The sequence below is a fragment of the Lolium perenne genome, chromosome 2 (assembly GCF_019359855.2).
Source record: "Lolium perenne isolate Kyuss_39 chromosome 2, Kyuss_2.0, whole genome shotgun sequence".
Lineage (NCBI taxonomy): Eukaryota > Viridiplantae > Streptophyta > Magnoliopsida > Poales > Poaceae > Lolium > Lolium perenne.
Genome location: NC_067245.2, coordinates 101,804,897 through 101,824,531, shown reverse-complemented (window position 1 = coordinate 101,824,531; position 19,635 = coordinate 101,804,897). Strand labels below are relative to the sequence as shown.

Here is a 19,635-nt window from a genome sequence, read left to right as displayed (position 1 = left end):
TAAAAGATGTTAATGTAAAATAAGGTAATAGAACATGTTACTCTCGGAGACTTGAATGCTAGCAGTGCACTTCAGCATTAACAAATCCGGATATAATGTTCATGCTCAGCAGCTTAGGTACATAATAGTAATTATCTTGGAAAAACCATTAAAACTAATCACGAAAGGTAGATGTAGATGCTGAAAGTATGCATTTCGATCTGTACATTGACCCTTGGGATCCGATTTCCAAGCAGCATAATCACTTCATCTTTAAGCGTTGTATTAGTTTATTCTTTAGTTCTGTTTAGAATTTACAATGCAAACATGAAGACGATTCCGGGCAGTATCAAATGCCGAATCTGAAGAACGAGAACCGATTGAAATAGACATCTATAACATCTATATCGATAATATACCTTCTTTCTTCTATGCTGACAAAGGCCGCTCTTGAATCAGCGAGATACTTGCTTGGAGCAATTCGCTTCCGAGTGTCCCTTCTCATTGCGACGATATTAACCTCAACCTCAAACTTAGAGAAGCTTTGGCCCGTTCTTAAGAGTTTCATAGGAGTGGCAGCTTTGTGGCTCCGCCACCATGAATTTTCCCTTAGAACCTTTTGTTTCTTGAAGCTTAGTGATCTTGTTGACCGTCAACTTGACTTGATGCTCTTTCTTGATCTCAATCTACGTGACTTTATACCAAAAAAGTTAGAGTAACTAGCTCTTGTTCGTAATGCGCATATTTATGATTTCATCACAAGTTCTTGTAACTTGGTGGCGAGTGATTGAAAGGACACGATTAATCCCGGTCTGTTAGGAATCACTATTCCCAAGTCTTTGGTTCTTAGCATGCCAGAGTCATGGCGAGCATGCTCACTCATGAACGCCTTCTTCCATGCGGTGAAGATCGGTGAAAAGTGTTTCGATGCTTCACTGGCATTCTTGCAGCATGAGTCTAGAATATAGCTTTTCAGGCTTTCAGCTTCATTCGTAAACTCATGAGATCCTTGGTGCTCAAAACGTTTTTGAAGATCGGATTCGATCGCCGCACCGGGATGGCACTGGCTGAAGATGCAAGTACCGGTTTTAAGTCCGATCGCGTGGCAACGACGCTTCGTAGTTCATTTTTACTGCGAGAGGTCACCTAGCGGTGCATCAAGCACAAATTGCAGATTTCCGCGGAGAGGAAGATCCTCACGCCTTGAACGGTCGGTGAAAGTTGCTGGTACCGTTGCTCTTAGTTTCTCTTTTCTCTGGTAGGAGCGATTAAATTGATTGAGGACGCCATATCTCTACAACATATATTTTGCAATAGTTTAGACTAAGTTTGTGACAAATGGAATTGAGTTTCAAATTTTTAATTGTACATAATTAAAAACTAAGTGAACTCCCACTCCGGCTAAAACAATATCGCATTGTCTTAGTGAGTCACCTGTTCAAATCCACCGCACCTGAAGCTGGAGTCATCGCGAGAAGGAGACTGTGATTTCAGTGCGTAGAACACTTTCCAAAGTGTTCATCATATCGCTCATATGATTCATACTCTACACTTTCGGTATCATGAGTATTTAAGACCATCGTACGTACATGCTAAACTGCATCCAAGGCCACCTTAGTATCGCATGTGCCAAAAGCATGCTTCTTGCACCGTTATATGTACTTCGCCTTGAATCTATCACACCGATCATCACGGTGTAACGACGTGAAGACGCTTAGCGCAACGGTGCTACTAAGGATGAACACTTTTATTATCTTGATATTTTAGATGAGGGATCATCTTGCATGAAATGCCGTCGCGATCCTAAACAAAATAAGATGCATAAAAAGGATTAACATCACGTAAGTTGTATGTTGATATGATATAGGCCCTTTTGTTCTTAGCGCCTTTGGTCTTCATCTCTATTACGGATATGATCTCCCATCATCTTCGGGCATTTCAGTCTCAATAATAGATGAAACAATGAGCGTCAAGGTCAATAGTACGCCGTCTTCATGATTACCTCCATGTAGCAACTATTACTGTTAACTACTTTGATACTATAACAACATGAAATTTAAAAGAACTAACCATAGACTCTGCAAATAGGTTGCCACAATACAATAATGATCATCTCACTTACATATTCATCATCACATTATGTACCATATCACATCACCAAACCACATAAGAAAACAAGTTGAGCGTCTCTGAATTTGGTTTGCATATTTTTCGTGGTTTAGGGTTTTAGAGAGAGAGATCTAATCTACCTACGAACATGAACCACAACGTTTGATACTAATGTTTTCAATAGAAGAGTAAATTGAATCTTTACTATAGTGGGAGAAGTGGGCAGAGACACCCACAAAACCTCTTATGCAGCCAAGTTGCATGTCGAGCGAGGAACAAGTCTCATGACGCGGTCATGTACAAGTTAATCAGCCCTTTATTACTATGTATAAAGATGCAATGCTCAAACTAAAGACCTCAGGTAAGAGCATCAACGCCCACAAATATTATTGTATTTCATAGTGCAACCATCTATGCCATAGACACGGCTGCGATTCTGGCCTGCGATACCGCTTTGACAGGATAATTTGCATAGAAAGTAAAAAGAAAATTTCCCTCTACGGCGAACAGGAACGCAAATCCAAGCCAGATGCAATCTAGAAAACGGTAACAGCAACGAAGGGGGTATCGAGTCACCCTTGAAGAGATTCCAAAACCTACAAGATGCAAATATTTGCTGCGATTGAAGACGATCTTACGCTTGTAGCGCGTAGAGATATTGATCACAATCGGTTAGACATACGAGCGGGCAGACACCTAAATCTTTAAATCGGTACACACGTTGATTTGTTGATGAAAACGGACGTCCACCTCGTTCCAGCGTTCAATGGTGTGAGTAATGCTCCTCTTGAATCCGAGCAGTACAGCTGACGGCGTGGTGTCGACGTTAAGCGGTGTAGAAGTCAGGCGGGCTTCGGCTAAGCTCACGCGGCGGGCAATATGAAGGTGGAGGAGCAAAGCTATAGGGTTTGGGAGGAGGTGGCCGACCAAGCCCTCAAAGAAGCGGCCAAACTATGGTCTTGGGGTGGCCGGCCCCCTCGCAACTTGGCCCCTCATTATATGGGTGGATCCCAAGTGTTTGGTGTCCAAGTCTTCGAGAATAGAACCAGAAACCAAAACCTTCCATAGGAGGGAAACCTAGCCCAACTGGGACTCCCCACCCAAGGTGGGATTACCCACCTCCCACATGTGGGAGGTGGCGCGGCCCCCTAGTGGTGGAGTCACTTGGCGACTCCACCCCATACAGAAAGACTGTTGGACCATGGAGGTGGAGTCCCTTGTGTGGACTCCACCTTCATGATGATTTCTTCGGACTTTTCTAGAATAGCCTGGTCTGAAGACCTTCATAGAACCTTCATGACGACATTTTATTTCACATAAATGACATCCTATATGAATCTTATTCTCGGACCATTGGTAGGAACTCATAAATGATGTCCGGGATCTCATAGGGAACTCAAGACAAATATTCCCGAACTCCATTCCATAATGCAAGTGCTACCATTTCCAGCATCCAACTTCAGTGTGTCACCCCTCTACGGTTAGAACTATGTCTGCGGACATGGTTGGAATTACTCACTAAGACCAATAACCAACATTAAGTCACCAGGGATCTGGGAGGAATCCCATAATAGACTCCCCACATATTAAGTATTGACTTTAGTGATCGAATGAACGCATACACATATTACCGAATTCCAGCACTTTGTCTCGCGATATTTCTACTTGCTCAAAGTTTGATCTTCGGATATCACTCTATGCAACCTTCCTTTCAACACCGTCTCCGACAAAGTACTCTTTACTAAATACCGTGGTATGTGGTCTCTATGAACTCATTCATATGCTTGCAAGACATTAAGCGACATTCCACGAGAGGCGTGAAGTATATCTATCGCGTCGCCGGGATGGACAAATCCTTTGTTGATCATATGCCTCAACTCATAAACGCTTTAGGATGCCATTAATCTTCTTCACCTTTACCTGTAGCCACCCATTTACGCGTAATTGGTGTTTGGGCTTGTAATCAAAGTACCTTTAAATTATCAAGTGATTTACGTCTCATGGTCTCGCAATAGGAGACCCCTGAAGCCAACTTGTGTCGAAAGCTTATAGCAAATAACTTAATAGCAGGAGATCTTAATACTAACTTAATTGGGTGTGTCCATTATATCATTGCACACAATGACATAACCTTGTTGTAACCAACGTCCAATGTTCATGATTATGAAACTAATCATCCAGTATCCAACAAGCTAGTTTAAGAAGCATGCTGAGGACTTCTTGTTTGTCTACCATATGCACATGTACTAATGTTTGAAGTTAATACAGACTTCGCATGATATATAAACATTTATCATAAACGCATTAAAGATATAAATAATAACCACTTTATTATTGTACCTCTATTTTTGCATACCTATTGATCCATCCTCTTTTTCATCGCACCACGTTTCCCATCACCAATAGCGGTGCATAAAAATATAAGTCTAACTTCACCACCATGAATGTCGCGTGGCGCAAAAAGGAGGGATGCAACACGAGGACTTCGGAGGTCACCCATCCTAGTACTACTCTACTTAAGCACGCTTAACCGGATTGATGGGATCCGGTGCTTTAGTGCTTTGGTATGATCGCATCCGACATGTTATACACTCATTTTCCCTTATGCTTACTCCTCCAGCTCTTTATCTGCTCTATTTTGTACCATGTCCATCACTCTTTTTCATCCATACCGTTTCCCATCACCAATAGCGAGACACGAGTGCCCATAAAAAAATATCGTCTAACTTCACCATGAATGCCGCGCGTACGCATAAAGGAGGATGCAACGAGGACTTCCCGGAAGTCACCATCCTAGTACTACTCTACTTCGCCGCGCTTAACCAGGAGTTGATGGGATCCGATTGCTTTGAGTCTTTGGTATGATCGCATCCGACATGTTATGCACTCATTTTCCCATATGCTTGCTCCTCCAGCTCTTTATGCTGCTCTATTTTGTACCATGTCCATCCTCTTTTTCATCGCACCACGTTTCCCATCACCAATAGCGAAACCACAGTGCATAAAAAAATATCGTCCTAACTTCACCATGAATGTAATACGCGCGTGGCATAAAAAGGAGGATGCAACACGAGGACTTCAGGAGGTCACCCATCCTAGTACTACTCTGCCCAAGCACGCTTAACTTGATTGATGGGATCCGGTGCTTTAGTGCTGGTATGATCGCATCCGACATGTTATGCACTCATTTTCCCTTATGCTTGCTCCTCCGCTCTTTATACGCTCTATTTTGTACCATGTCCATCCTCTTTTTCATCCGCACCGTTTCCCATCACCAATAGCGAACACGAGTGCGCAAAAAAAATATCGTCCTAACTTCACCATGAATATGCGGCGTGGCGCAAAAGGAGGATGCAACACGAGGACTTCGAGGTCACCCATCCTAGTACTACTCTACTTCAAGCACGCTTAACTTGATTACGATGGGATCGGTGCTTTAATCTTGAGTATGATCACATCAAACATGTTATGCACTCATTTTCCCTTATGCTTGCTCCTCCGCTCTTTATACGCTCTATTTTGTACCATGTCCATCACTCTTTTTCATCCATACCGTTTCCCATCACCAATAGCGAACACGCAGTGCCATAAAAAAATATCGTCCCTAACTTCACCATGATATGTCGCGCGTGGCGCAAAAAGGAGGATGCAACACGAGGACTTCCAGGAGGTCACCCATCCTAGTACTACTCTCGCCCAAGCATAGCTTAACTTGAGTTCGATGGGATCCGGTGCTTTAATCTTTGGTATGATCACATCCGACATGTTATGCACTCATTTTCCCATATGCTTGCTCCTCCCGCTCTTTATACTGCTCTATTTTGTACCATGTCCATCCTCTTTTTCATCGCACCACCGTTTCCCATCACCAATAGCGAAACACGAAGTGCATAAAAAAATATCGTCCTAACTTCACCATGAATGTGGCGTGGCGCAAAAAAGGAGGATGCAACACGAGGACTTCCCAGGAGGTCACCCATCCTAGTACTACTCTCGCCCAAGCACGCTTAACCGAATTGATGGGATCGGTGCTTTAGTCTTTGGTATGATCGCATCAAACATATTATGCACTCATTTTCCCTTATACTTGCTCCTCCGCTCTTTATCTGCTCTATTTTGTACCATGTCCATCCTCTTTTTCATCGCACCACCGTTTCCCATCACCAATAGCGAAACACGAGTGCATAAAAAAATATCGTCTAACTTCACCATGAATGTAAGCGCGTGGCGCAAAAAAGGAGGATGCAACACGAGGACTTCGGAGGTCACCCATCCTAGTACTACTCTGCCAAACACGCTTAACCGGATTACGATGGGATCCGGTGCTTTAGTCTTTGGTATGATCGCATCCGACATGTTATGCACTCATTTTCCCTTATGCTTGCTCCTCCGCTCTTTATCTGCTCTATTTTGTACCATGTCCATCCTCTTTTTCATCCATACCGTTTCCCATCACCAATAGCGAGCACGAGTGCATAAAAAAATATCGTCCTAACTTCACCATGATATGTCGCGGCGTGGCGCATAAGGAGGGATGCAACACGAGGACTTCCAGGAGGTCACCCATCCTAGTACTACTCGCCCAAGCACGCTTAACCGGAGTTACGATGGGATCCGGTGCTTTAATCTTTGAGTATGATCGCATCCGACATGTTATGCACTCATTTTCCCTTATGCTTGCTCCTCCGCTCTTTATGCTGCTCTATTTTGTACCATGTCCATCCTCTTTTTCATCAGCACCACCGTTTCCCATCACCAATAGCGAACACGAGTGCCAAAAAAATATCGTCCTAACTTCACCATGAATGTCGCAGCGTGGCGCAAAAAAGGAGGGATGCAACACGAGGACTTCCCGGAGGTCACCCATCCTAGTACTACTCTCGCCCAAGCACGCTTAACCGGAGTTGATGGGATCCGGTGCTTTAGTCTTTGGTATGATCGCATCCGGCATGTTATGCACTCATTTTCCCTTATGCTTGCTCCTCCCGCTCTTTGTCTGCTCTATTTTGTACCATGTCCATCCTCTTTTTCATCGCTTTCCACGTTTCCCATCACCAATAGCGAGCACGAGTGCCGCAAAAAAATATCGTCCTAACTTCACCATGAATGTCGCCGCGTGGCGCAAAAGGAGGGATGCAACCACGAGGACTTCGAGGTCACCATCCTAGTACTACTCTCGCCCAAGCACGCTTAACCGGAGTTGATGGGATCCGGTGCTTTAGTCTTTGGTATGATCGCATCCGACATGTTATGCACTCATTTTCCCTTATGCTTGCTCCTCCGCTCTTTATCTGCTCTATTTTGTACCATGTCCATCCTCTTTTTCATCCGGCGCCACCGTTTCCCATCACCAATAGCGAAACACGAGTGCATAAAAAAATATCGTCCTAACTTCACCATGAATGTCGCGCGTGGCTAAAAAAGGAGGATGCAACACGAGGACTTCGGAGGTCACCCATCCTAGTACTACTCTACTTCGCACGCTTAACCAGATTACGATGGGATCGGTGCTTTAGTCTTTGGTATGATCACATCAAACATGTTATGCACTCATTTTCCCTTATGCTTGCTCCTCCGCTCTTTATCTGCTCTATTTTGTACCATGTCCATCCTCTTTTTCATCCGCACCACCGTTTCCCATCACCAATAGCGAACACGAGTGCCGCAAAAAAATATCGTCTAACTTCACCATGAATGTCGCGGCGTGGCGCAAAAGGAGGATGCAACACGAGGACTTCCAGGAGGTCACCCATCCTAGTACTACTCGCCCAAGCACGCTTAACCGGAGTTGATGGGATCGGTGCTTTAGTCTTTGGTATGATCACATCCGACATGTTATGCACTCATTTTCCCTTATGCTTGCTCCTCCAGCTCTTTATCTGCTCTATTTTGTACCATGTCCATCCTCTTTTTCATCCACCACCGTTTCCCATCACCAATAGCCGAAACACGAGTGCCGCATAAAAAAATATCGTCCTAACTTCACCATGAATGTCGCGGCGTGGCGCAAAAAGGAGGATGCAACACGAGGACTTCCCGGAGGTCACCCATCCTAGTACTACTGGCCCAAGCACGCTTAACCAGATTACGATGGGATCCGGTGCTTTAGTCTTTGGTATGATCGCATCCGACATGTTATGCACTCATTTTCCCTTATGCTTGCTCCTCCGCTCTTTATACGCTCTATTTTGTACCATGTCCATCCTCTTTTTCATCAGCACCACCGTTTCCCATCACCAATAGCGAGCACGAGTGCGCAAAAAAATATCGTCCTAACTTCACCATGAATGTCGCCGCGTGGCGCAAAAAGGAGGATGCAACACGAGGACTTCCCGAGGAGGTCACCCATCCTAGTACTACTCTACTTCAAGCACGCTTAACCGGAGTTACGATGGGATCCGGTGCTTTAGTCTTTGGTATGATCACATCAAACATGTTATGCACTCATTTTCCCTTATGCTTGCTCCTCCGCTCTTTATCTGCTCTATTTTGTACCATGTCCATCCTCTTTTTCATCAGCTTCCACCGTTTCCCATCACCAATAGCGAGCACGAGTGCCGCATAAAAAAATATCGTCTAACTTCACCATGAATGTCGCGCGTGGCGCAAAAAAGGAGGATGCAACACGAGGACTTCCAGGAGGTCACCCATCCTAGTACTACTCTAAGCCCAAGCACGCTTAACTTGATTACGATGGGATCCGGTGCTTTAGTCTGGTATGATCGCATCCGACATGTTATGCACTCATTTTCCCTTATGCTTGCTCCTCGCTCTTTATCTGCTCTATTTTGTACCATGTCCATCCTCTTTTTCATCCGCACCACCGTTTCCCATCACCAATAGCGAACACGAGTGCCCGCAAAAAAATATCGTCCTAACTTCACCATGATATGTCGCGGCGTGGCGCAAAAGGAGGATGCAACACGAGGACTTCCGGAGGTCACCCATCCTAGTACTACTCTCGCCCAAGCACGCTTAACCGGAGTTACGATGGGATCCGGTGCTTTAGTCTTTGGTATGATCGCATCCGACATGTTATGCACTCATTTTCCCTTATGCTTGCTCCTCCAGCTCTTTATCTGCTCTATTTTGTACCATGTCCATCCTCTTTTTCATCGCACCACCGTTTCCCATCACCAATAGCGAGCACGAGTGCCGCAAAAAATATCGTCCTAACTTCACCATGAATGTCGGCGTGGCGCAAAAAAGGAGGGATGCAACACGAGGACTTCCAGGAGGTCACCATCCTAGTACTACTCTCGCCCAAGCACGCTTAACCAGAGTTACGATGGGATCCGGTGCTTTAGTCTTGGTATGATCGCATCAAACATGTTATGCACTCATTTTCCCTTATGCTTGCTCCTCCCGCTCTTTATCTGCTCTATTTTGTACCATGTCCATCCTCTTTTTCATCCGCACCACCGTTTCCCATCACCAATAGCGAGCACGAGTGCCCATAAAAAAATATCGTCTAACTTCACCATGAATGTCGCGCGTGGCGCAAAAGGAGGATGCAACACGAGGACTTCAGGAGGTCACCCATCCTAGTACTACTCTACTTCAAGCACGCTTAACTTGAGTTGATGGGATCCGGTGCTTTAGTCTTTGGTATGATCGCATCCGACATGTTATGCACTCATTTTCCCTTATGCTTGCTCCTCCGCTCTTTATCTGCTCTATTTTGTACCATGTCCATCCTCTTTTTCATCCGCACCACCGTTTCCCATCACCAATAGCGAACACGAGTGCCATAAAAAAATATCGTCCTAACTTCACCATGAATGTCGCGGCGTGGCGCAAAAGGAGGATGCAACACGAGGACTTCCCGGAGGTCACCCATCCTAGTACTACTCTACTTAAGCCACGCTTAACCGGAGTTACGATGGGATCGGTGCTTTAGTCTTTGGTATGATCGCATCAAACATGTTATGCACTCATTTTCCCTTATGCTTGCTCCTCCCGCTCTTTATCTGCTCTATTTTGTACCATGTCCATCCTCTTTTTCATCAGCACCACCGTTTCCCATCACCAATAGCGAGCACGAGTGCATAAAAAAATATCGTCCTAACTTCACCATGAATGCTCGGCGTGGCGCAAAAAGGAGGATGCAACACGAGGACTTCCCGGAGGTCACCCATCCTAGTACTACTCTCGCCCAAGCACGCTTAACCAGGAGTTACGATGGGATCCGGTGCTTTAGTCTTTGGTATGATCGCATCCGACATGTTATGCACTCATTTTCCCTTATGCTTGCTCCTCCAGCTCTTTATCTGCTCTATTTTGTACCATGTCCATCCTCTTTTTCATCCGCACCACCGTTTCCCATCACCAATAGCGAGCACGAGTGCCGCAAAAAAATATCGTCCTAACTTCACCATGAATGTCGCGGCGTGGCGCAAAAAAGGAGGATGCAACACGAGGACTTCCAGGAGGTCACCCATCCTAGTACTACTCTCGCCCAAGCACGCTTAACCGAGTTACGATGGGATCCGGTGCTTTAGTCTTTGGTATGATCGCATCCGACATGTTATGCACTCATTTTCCCTTATGCTTGCTCCTCCGCTCTTTGTCTGCTCTATTTTGTACCATGTCCATCCTCTTTTTCATCCACCACCGTTTCCCATCACCAATAGCGAGCACGAGTGCATAAAAAAATATCGTCCTAACTTCACCATGAATGTCGCGCGTGGCGCAAAAGGAGGATGCAACCACGAGGACTTCCAGGTCACCATCCTAGTACTACTCGCCCAAGCACGCTTAACCGGATTACGATGGGATCCGGTTGCTTTAGTCTTGGTATGATCGCATCCGACATGTTATGCACTCATTTTCCCTTATGCTTGCTCCTCCGCTCTTTATGCTCTATTTTGTACCATGTCCATCCTCTTTTTCATCCGCACCACCGTTTCCCATCACCAATAGCGAGCACGAGTGCCGCAAAAAAATATCGTCCTAACTTCACCATGAATGTCGCGCGTGGCGCAAAAAGGAGGATGCAACACGAGGACTTCCAGGAGGTCACCCATCCTAGTACTACTCTGCCCAAGCACGCTTAACCGGATTACGATGGGATCCGATTGCTTTAGTCTTGGTATGATCACATCCGACATGTTATGCACTCATTTTCCCTTATGCTTGCTCCTCCAGCTCTTTATGCTGCTCTATTTTGTACCATGTCCATCCTCTTTTTCATCCGCACCACCGTTTCCCATCACCAATAGCGAGCACGAGTGCCATAAAAAAATATCGTCCTAACTTCACCATGAATGTCGCGGCGTGGCGCATAAAAAGGAGGATGCAACACGAGGACTTCCCGGAGGTCACCCATCCTAGTACTACTCGCCCAAGCACGCTTAACCGGAGTTACGATGGGATCCGGTGCTTTAGTCTTTGGTATGATCGCATCCGACATGTTATGCACTCATTTTCCCTTATGCTTGCTCCTCCGCTCTTTATACGCTCTATTTTGTACCATGTCCATCCTCTTTTTCATCCGCACCACCGTTTCCCATCACCAATAGCGAGCACGAGTGCCGCAAAAAAATATCGTCCTAACTTCACCATGAATGTCGCGGCGTGGCGCAAAAGGAGGATGCAACCACGAGGACTTCGAGGTCACCCATCCTAGTACTACTCGCCCAAGCACGCTTAACCGGAGTTACGATGGGATCCGGTGCTTTAGTGCTTTGGTATGATCGCATCCGACATGTTATGCACTCATTTTCCCTTATGCTTGCTCCTCCGCTCTTTATCGCTCTATTTTGTACCATGTCCATCCTCTTTTTCATCGCACCACCGTTTCCCATCACCAATAGCGAGCACGAGTGCCGCTTAAAAAAATATCGTCCTAACTTCACCATGAATGTCGCGCGTGGCGCAAAAAAGGAGGATGCAACACGAGGACTTCCCGGAGGTCACCCATCCTAGTACTACTCTACTTAAGCACGCTTAACCAGAGTTACGATGGGATCCGGTGCTTTAGTCTTTGGTATGATCGCATCCGACATGTTATGCACTCATTTTCCCTTATGCTTGCTCCTCCCGCTCTTTATCTGCTCTATTTTGTACCATGTCCATCCTCTTTTTCATCGCACCACCGTTTCCCATCACCAATAGCGAGAACACGAGTGCATAAAAAAATATCGTCCTAACTTCACCATGAATGTCGCGGCGTGGCGCAAAAAAGGAGGATGCAACACGAGGACTTCCCGGAGGTCACCCATCCTAGTACTACTCTACTTCAAGCACGCTTAACTTGATTACGATGGGATCGGTGCTTTAGTCTTTGGTATGATCGCATCCGACATGTTATGCACTCATTTTCCCTTATGCTTGCTCCTCCGCTCTTTATCTGCTCTATTTTGTACCATGTCCATCCTCTTTTTCATCAGCTTTACCGTTTCCCATCACCAATAGCGACACGAGTGCATAAAAAATATCGTCCTAACTTCACCATGAATGTCGCGGCGTGGCGCAAAAAAGGAGGATGCAACACGAGGACTTCAGGAGGTCACCCATCCTAGTACTACTCTGCCCAAACACGCTTAACCGGAGTTGATGGGATCCGGTGCTTTAGTCTTTGGTATGATCACATCCGACATGTTATGCACTCATTTTCCCTTATGCTTGCTCCTCCGCTCTTTATCTGCTCTATTTTGTACCATGTCCATCCTCTTTTTCATCGCACCACCGTTTCCCATCACCAATAGCCGAGCACGAGTGCCCGCAAAAAAATATCGTCCTAACTTCACCATGAATGTCGCGGCGTGGCGCAAAAAGGAGGATGCAACACGAGGACTTCCCGGAGGTCACCCATCCTAGTACTACTCTGCCCAAGCACGCTTAACCGGAGTTGATGGGATCCGGTGCTTTAGTGCTGGTATGATCGCATCCGACATGTTATGCACTCATTTTCCCTTATGCTTGCTCCTCCGCTCTTTATGCTGCTCTATTTTGTACCATGTCCATCCTCTTTTTCATCCGCACCACGTTTCCCATCACCAATAGCGAGCACGAGTGCGCATAAAAAAATATCGTCCTAACTTCACCATGAATGTCGCGCGTGGCGCAAAAAAAGGAGGATGCAACACGAGGACTTCGGAGGTCACCCATCCTAGTACTACTCGCCCAAGCACGCTTAACTTGAGTTACGATGGGATCCGGTGCTTTAGTCTTGGTATGATCACATCCGACATGTTATGCACTCATTTTCCCTTATGCTTGCTCCTCCCGCTCTTTATGCGCTCTATTTTGTACCATGTCCATCCTCTTTTTCATCCGCACCACCGTTTCCCATCACCAATATCCGAACACGAGTGCCATAAAAAAATATCGTCCTAACTTCACCATGAATGTCGCGGCGTGGCGCAAAAAAGGAGGATGCAACACGAGGACTTCCCAGGAGGTCACCATCCTAGTACTACTCGCCCAAGCACGCTTAACCAGGAGTTACGATGGGATCCGGTGCTTTAGTCTTTGGTATGATCACATCCGACATGTTATGCACTCATTTTCCCTTATGCTTGCTCCTCCGCTCTTTATCTGCTCTATTTTGTACCATGTCCATCCTCTTTTTCATCGCACCACCGTTTCCCATCACCAATAGCGAGACACGAGTGCCCGCAAAAAAATATCGTCCTAACTTCACCATGAATGTCGCGGCGTGGCGCAAAAAAGGAGGATGCAACACGAGGACTTCCGGAGGTCACCCATCCTAGTACTACTCTACGCCCAAGCACGCTTAACCGGAGTTACGATGGGATCGGTGCTTTAGTCTTTGGTATGATCACATCCGACATGTTATGCACTCATTTTCCCTTATGCTTGCTCCTCCAGCTCTTTATCTGCTCTATTTTGTACCATGTCCATCCTCTTTTTCATCCGCACCACCGTTTCCCATCACCAATAGCGAGCCACGAGTGCCGCAAAAAAATATCGTCCTAACTTCACCATGAATGTACGCGGCGTGGCGCAAAAAAGGAGGATGCAACACGAGGACTTCCAGGAGGTCACCCATCCTAGTACTACTCTGCCCAAGCACGCTTAACCGGAGTTGATGGGATCCGGTGCTTTAGTCTTTGGTATGATCGCATCCGACATGTTATGCACTCATTTTCCCTTATGCTTGCTCCTCCCGCTCTTTGTCTGCTCTATTTTGTACCATGTCCATCCTCTTTTTCATCCGCACCACCGTTTCCCATCACCAATAGCGAGCACGAGTGCCATAAAAAAATATCGTCCTAACTTCACCATGAATGTACTTGCGTGGCGCAAAAAAGGAGGGATGCAACACGAGGACTTCCCGGAGGTCACCCATCCTAGTACTACTCTCGCCCAAGCACGCTTAACCGGAGTTGATGGGATCCGGTGCTTTAGTCTTTGGTATGATCGCATCCGACATGTTATGCACTCATTTTCCCTTATGCTTGCTCCTCCAGCTCTTTATCTGCTCTATTTTGTACCATGTCCATCCTCTTTTTCATCCGCACCACCGTTTCCCATCACCAATAGCGAGCACGAGTGCCCAAAAAAATATCGTCCTAACTTCACCATGAATGTCGCGCGTGGCGCAAAAAGGAGGATGCAACACGAGGACTTCCGGAGGTCACCCATCCTAGTACTACTCTCGCTTAAGCACGCTTAACCGGAGTTGATGGGATCGGTGCTTTAGTCTTGGTATGATCACATCCGACATGTTATGCACTCATTTTCCCTTATGCTTGCTCCTCCGCTCTTTATCTGCTCTATTTTGTACCATGTCCATCCTCTTTTTCATCCGCACCACCGTTTCCCATCACCAATAGCGAAACACGAGTGCCGCAAAAAATATCGTCCTAACTTCACCATGAATGTCGCGGCGTGGCGCAAAAAAGGAGGGATGCAACACGAGGACTTCCGGAGAGTCACCCATCCTAGTACTACTCTACGCCCAAGCACGCTTAACCAGTTCGATGGGATCCGGTGCTTTAGTCTTTGGTATGATCACATCCGACATGTTATGCACTCATTTTCCCTTATGCTTGCTCCTCCAGCTCTTTATCTGCTCTATTTTGTACCATGTCCATCCTCTTTTTCATCAGCACCACCGTTTCCCATCACCAATAGCGAAACACGAGTGCCGCAAAAAAATATCGTCTAACTTCACCATGAATGTCGCGCGTGGCGCAAAAAAGGAGGATGCAACACGAGGACTTCCAGGAGGTCACCCATCCTAGTACTACTCGCCCAAGCACGCTTAACCGGAGTTGATGGGATCCGGTGCTTTAGTCTTTGGTATGATCACATCCGACATGTTATGCACTCATTTTCCCTTATGCTTGCTCCTCCAGCTCTTTATCTGCTCTATTTTGTACCATGTCCATCCTCTTTTTCATCCGCACCACCGTTTCCCATCACCAATAGCGAGCACGAGTGCCGCAAAAAAATATCGTCCTAACTTCACCATGAATGTCGCCGCGTGGCGCAAAAAGGAGGATGCAACACGAGGACTTCCCAGGAGGTCACCCATCCTAGTACTACTCTGCCCATGCACGCTTAACCGGAGTTGATGGGATCCGGTGCTTTAGTGCTTTGGTATGATCGCATCCGACATGTTATGCACTCATTTTCCCTTATGCTTGCTCCTCCGCTCTTTATCTGCTCTATTTTGTACCATGTCCATCCTCTTTTTCATCCGCACCACCGTTTCCCATCACCAATAGCGAACACGAGTGCCCATAAAAAAATATCGTCTAACTTCACCATGAATGTCGTAGCGTGGCGCAAAAGGAGGATGCAACACGAGGACTTCCCAGGAGGTCACCCATCCTAGTACTACTCTGCCCAAGCACGCTTAACCGGAGTTGATGGGATCCGGTGCTTTAGTCTTGGTATGATCGCATCCGACATGTTATGCACTCATTTTCCCTTATGCTTGCTCCTCCCGCTCTTTATCTGCTCTATTTTGTACCATGTCCATCCTCTTTTTCATCGCACCACCGTTTCCCATCACCAATAGCGAGCACGAGTGCCGCAAAAAAATATCGTCCTAACTTCACCATGAATGTCGCGCGTGGCGCAAAAAAGGAGGGATGCAACCACGAGGACTTCCCGGAGGTCACCCATCCTAGTACTACTCGCCCAAGCACGCTTAACCAGATTACGATGGGATCCGGTGCTTTAGTGCTTTGGTATGATCGCATCAGACATGTTATGCACTCATTTTCCCTTATGCTTGCTCCTCCACGCTCTTTATCTGCTCTATTTTGTACCATGTCCATCCTCTTTTTCATCCGCACCACCGTTTCCCATCACCAATAGCCGAGCACGAGTGCGCAAAAAAATATCGTCCTAACTTCACCATGAATGTCGGCGTGGCGCAAAAAAGGAGGGATGCAACACGAGGACTTCCCGGAGGTCACCCATCCTAGTACTACTCTCGCCCAAGCACGCTTAACGGAGTTACGATGGGATCCGGTTGCTTTAGTCTGGTATGATCGCATCCGACATGTTATGCACTCATTTTCCCTTATGCTTGCTCCTCCGCTCTTTATCTGCTCTATTTTGTACCATGTCCATCCTCTTTTTCATCCGCACCACCGTTTCCCATCACCAATAGCCGAGCACGAGTGCCGCAAAAAAATATCGTCCTAACTTCACCATGAATGTCGCGCGTGGCGCAAAAAAGGAGGATGCAACACGAGGACTTCCCGGGAGGTCACCCATCCTAGTACTACTCTAGCCCAAGCACGCTTAACCGGAGTTACGATGGGATCCGGTGCTTTAGTGCTTGGTATGATCGCATCCGACATGTTATGCACTCATTTTCCCTTATGCTTGCTCCTCCGCTCTTTATCTGCTCTATTTTGTACCATGTCCATCCTCTTTTTCATCCGCACCACCGTTTCCCATCACCAATAGCGAGCACGAGTGCGCATAAAAAAATATCGTCTAACTTCACCATGAATGTCGCGCGTGGCGCAAAAAAAGGAGGATGCAACCACGAGGACTTCCCGGAGGTCACCCATCCTAGTACTACTCTCGCCCAAGCACGCTTAACCAGAGTTGATGGGATCCGGTGCTTTAGTCTTGGTATGATCACATCCGACATGTTATGCACTCATTTTCCCTTATGCTTGCTCCTCCCGCTCTTTATCTGCTCTATTTTGTACCATGTCCATCCTCTTTTTCATCCGCACCACCGTTTCCCATCACCAATAGCGAGCACGAGTGCAGCATAAAAAAATATCGTCCTAACTTCACCATGAATGTATGGCGTGGCGCAAAAAAGGAGGATGCAACACGAGGACTTCCAGGAGGTCACCCATCCTAGTACTACTCTCGCCCAAGCACGCTTAACCGGAGTTGATGGGATCCGGTGCTTTAGTCTTGGTATGATCGCATCCGACATGTTATGCACTCATTTTCCCTTATGCTTGCTCCTCCGCTCTTTATCTGCTCTATTTTGTACCATGTCCATCCTCTTTTTCATCCGCACCACCGTTTCCCATCACCAATAGCGAGCACGAGTGCGCAAAAAAATATCGTCCTAACTTCACCATGAATGTCGCCGCGTGGCGCAAAAAGGAGGGATGCAACACGAGGACTTCGAGGTCACCCATCCTAGTACTACTCTGCCCAAACACGCTTAACCGGAGTTACGATGGGATCCGGTGCTTTAGTCTTGGTATGATCACATCAGACATGTTATGCACTCATTTTCCCTTATGCTTGCTCCTCCCGCTCTTTATCTGCTCTATTTTGTACCATGTCCATCCTCTTTTTCATCCACCACCGTTTCCCATCACCAATAGCGAGCACGAGTGCCGCAAAAAAATATCGTCCTAACTTCACCATGAATGTCGCGCGCGTGGCGCAAAAAGGAGGATGCAACACGAGGACTTCAGGAGGTCACCCATCCTAGTACTACTCTACTTAAGCACGCTTAACCGGAGTTGATGGGATCGGTGCTTTAGTCTTTGGTATGATCGCATCCGACATGTTATGCACTCATTTTCCCTTATGCTTGCTCCTCCGCTCTTTATCTGCTCTATTTTGTACCATGTCCATCCTCTTTTTCATCCGCACCACCGTTTCCCATCACCAATAGCGGAAACACGAGTGCCGCAAAAAAATATCGTCCTAACTTCACCATGAATGTCGCGCGTGGCGCAAAAGGAGGATGCAACACGAGGACTTCCCGGAGGTCACCCATCCTAGTACTACTCTCGCCCAAGCACGCTTAACCGGAGTTACGATGGGATCCGGTGCTTTAGTCTTTGGTATGATCGCATCCGACATGTTATGCACTCATTTTCCCTTATGCTTGCTCCTCCGCTCTTTATGCTGCTCTATTTTGTACCATGTCCATCCTCTTTTTCATCACTGCCACCGTTTCCCATCACCAATAGCGAGCACGAGTGCCGCAAAAAATATCGTCCTAACTTCACCATGAATGTCGCCGCGTGGCGCAAAAGGAGGATGCAACACGAGGACTTCCAGGAGGTCACCATCCTAGTACTACTCTCGCCCAAGCACGCTTAACGGAGTTGATGGGATCCGGTGCTTTAGTCTTTGGTATGATCGCATCCGACATGTTATGCACTCATTTTCCCTTATGCTTGCTCCTCCCGCTCTTTATCTGCTCTATTTTGTACCATGTCCATCCTCTTTTTCATCCGCACCACCGTTTCCCATCACCAATAGCCGAGCACGAGTGCCGCAAAAAAATATCGTCCTAACTTCACCATGAATGTCGCGCGTGGCGCAAAAAAGGAGGATGCAACACGAGGACTTCCCAGGTCACCCATCCTAGTACTACTCGCCCAAGCACGCTTAACCGGAGTTGATGGGATCCGGTGCTTTAGTCTTTGGTATGATCGCATCCGACATGTTATGCACTCATTTTCCCTTATGCTTGCTCCTCCAGCTCTTTATGCGCTCTATTTTGTACCATGTCCATCCTCTTTTTCATCCGCACCACCGTTTCCCATCACCAATAGCCGAGCACGAGTGCCGCAAAAAAATATCGTCCTAACTTCACCATGAATGTCGCCGCGTGGCGCAAAAAGGAGGATGCAACACGAGGACTTCGGAGGTCACCCATCCTAGTACTACTCTGCCCAAGCACGCTTAACGAGTTGATGGGATCCGGTGCTTTAATCTTTGGTATGATCGCATCCGACATGTTATGCACTCATTTTCCCTTATGCTTGCTCCTCCCGCTCTTTATCTGCTCTATTTTGTACCATGTCCATCCTCTTTTCATCACTTTCACCGTTTCCCATCACCAATAGCGAGCACGAGTGCCATAAAAAAATATCGTCCTAACTTCACCATGAATGTCGCGCGTGGCGCAAAAAAGGAGGATGCAACACGAGGACTTCCCAGGAGGTCACCCATCCTAGTACTACTCTACTTCAAGCACGCTTAACCGGAGTTACGATGGGATCCGGTGCTTTAGTCTTTGGTATGATCGCATCCGACATGTTATGCACTCATTTTCCCTTATGCTTGCTCCTCCGCTCTTTATCTGCTCTATTTTGTACCATGTCCATCCTCTTTTTCATC

General features: G+C 46.7%; 26 pseudogenes; all 26 read right to left on the bottom strand.

Annotated features, from left to right (window-relative positions):
* Window positions 1–5,147: 5,147 nt before the first annotated feature.
* Window positions 5,148–5,258, bottom strand: LOC139837207 (5S ribosomal RNA; annotated as a pseudogene).
* Window positions 5,259–5,731: 473 nt separating this feature from the next.
* On the bottom strand, window positions 5,732–5,848 carry LOC139837187 (5S ribosomal RNA; annotated as a pseudogene).
* A 183-nt stretch (window positions 5,849–6,031) lies between these two features.
* Window positions 6,032–6,145, bottom strand: LOC139837189 (5S ribosomal RNA; annotated as a pseudogene).
* A 474-nt stretch (window positions 6,146–6,619) lies between these two features.
* On the bottom strand, window positions 6,620–6,735 carry LOC139837206 (5S ribosomal RNA; annotated as a pseudogene).
* Window positions 6,736–6,919: 184 nt separating this feature from the next.
* Window positions 6,920–7,034, bottom strand: LOC139837163 (5S ribosomal RNA; annotated as a pseudogene).
* A 1,967-nt stretch (window positions 7,035–9,001) lies between these two features.
* LOC139837153 (5S ribosomal RNA) lies at window positions 9,002–9,117 on the bottom strand (annotated as a pseudogene).
* Window positions 9,118–9,299: 182 nt separating this feature from the next.
* LOC139837176 (5S ribosomal RNA) lies at window positions 9,300–9,414 on the bottom strand (annotated as a pseudogene).
* Window positions 9,415–10,190: 776 nt separating this feature from the next.
* On the bottom strand, window positions 10,191–10,308 carry LOC139837169 (5S ribosomal RNA; annotated as a pseudogene).
* Window positions 10,309–10,493: 185 nt separating this feature from the next.
* Window positions 10,494–10,609, bottom strand: LOC139837188 (5S ribosomal RNA; annotated as a pseudogene).
* A 771-nt stretch (window positions 10,610–11,380) lies between these two features.
* LOC139837186 (5S ribosomal RNA) lies at window positions 11,381–11,495 on the bottom strand (annotated as a pseudogene).
* A 182-nt stretch (window positions 11,496–11,677) lies between these two features.
* On the bottom strand, window positions 11,678–11,791 carry LOC139837194 (5S ribosomal RNA; annotated as a pseudogene).
* Window positions 11,792–12,868: 1,077 nt separating this feature from the next.
* Window positions 12,869–12,981, bottom strand: LOC139837141 (5S ribosomal RNA; annotated as a pseudogene).
* A 483-nt stretch (window positions 12,982–13,464) lies between these two features.
* On the bottom strand, window positions 13,465–13,580 carry LOC139837214 (5S ribosomal RNA; annotated as a pseudogene).
* A 488-nt stretch (window positions 13,581–14,068) lies between these two features.
* On the bottom strand, window positions 14,069–14,182 carry LOC139837215 (5S ribosomal RNA; annotated as a pseudogene).
* A 186-nt stretch (window positions 14,183–14,368) lies between these two features.
* On the bottom strand, window positions 14,369–14,483 carry LOC139837162 (5S ribosomal RNA; annotated as a pseudogene).
* Window positions 14,484–15,261: 778 nt separating this feature from the next.
* Window positions 15,262–15,374, bottom strand: LOC139837209 (5S ribosomal RNA; annotated as a pseudogene).
* Window positions 15,375–15,558: 184 nt separating this feature from the next.
* Window positions 15,559–15,674, bottom strand: LOC139837150 (5S ribosomal RNA; annotated as a pseudogene).
* Window positions 15,675–15,856: 182 nt separating this feature from the next.
* Window positions 15,857–15,970, bottom strand: LOC139837151 (5S ribosomal RNA; annotated as a pseudogene).
* A 184-nt stretch (window positions 15,971–16,154) lies between these two features.
* On the bottom strand, window positions 16,155–16,270 carry LOC139837202 (5S ribosomal RNA; annotated as a pseudogene).
* A 185-nt stretch (window positions 16,271–16,455) lies between these two features.
* LOC139837183 (5S ribosomal RNA) lies at window positions 16,456–16,570 on the bottom strand (annotated as a pseudogene).
* A 184-nt stretch (window positions 16,571–16,754) lies between these two features.
* LOC139836971 (5S ribosomal RNA) lies at window positions 16,755–16,872 on the bottom strand (annotated as a pseudogene).
* Window positions 16,873–17,056: 184 nt separating this feature from the next.
* Window positions 17,057–17,171, bottom strand: LOC139837172 (5S ribosomal RNA; annotated as a pseudogene).
* Window positions 17,172–17,357: 186 nt separating this feature from the next.
* On the bottom strand, window positions 17,358–17,471 carry LOC139837100 (5S ribosomal RNA; annotated as a pseudogene).
* A 183-nt stretch (window positions 17,472–17,654) lies between these two features.
* On the bottom strand, window positions 17,655–17,766 carry LOC139837212 (5S ribosomal RNA; annotated as a pseudogene).
* A 478-nt stretch (window positions 17,767–18,244) lies between these two features.
* On the bottom strand, window positions 18,245–18,361 carry LOC139837134 (5S ribosomal RNA; annotated as a pseudogene).
* Window positions 18,362–19,430: 1,069 nt separating this feature from the next.
* Window positions 19,431–19,548, bottom strand: LOC139837199 (5S ribosomal RNA; annotated as a pseudogene).
* Window positions 19,549–19,635: the final 87 nt, after the last annotated feature.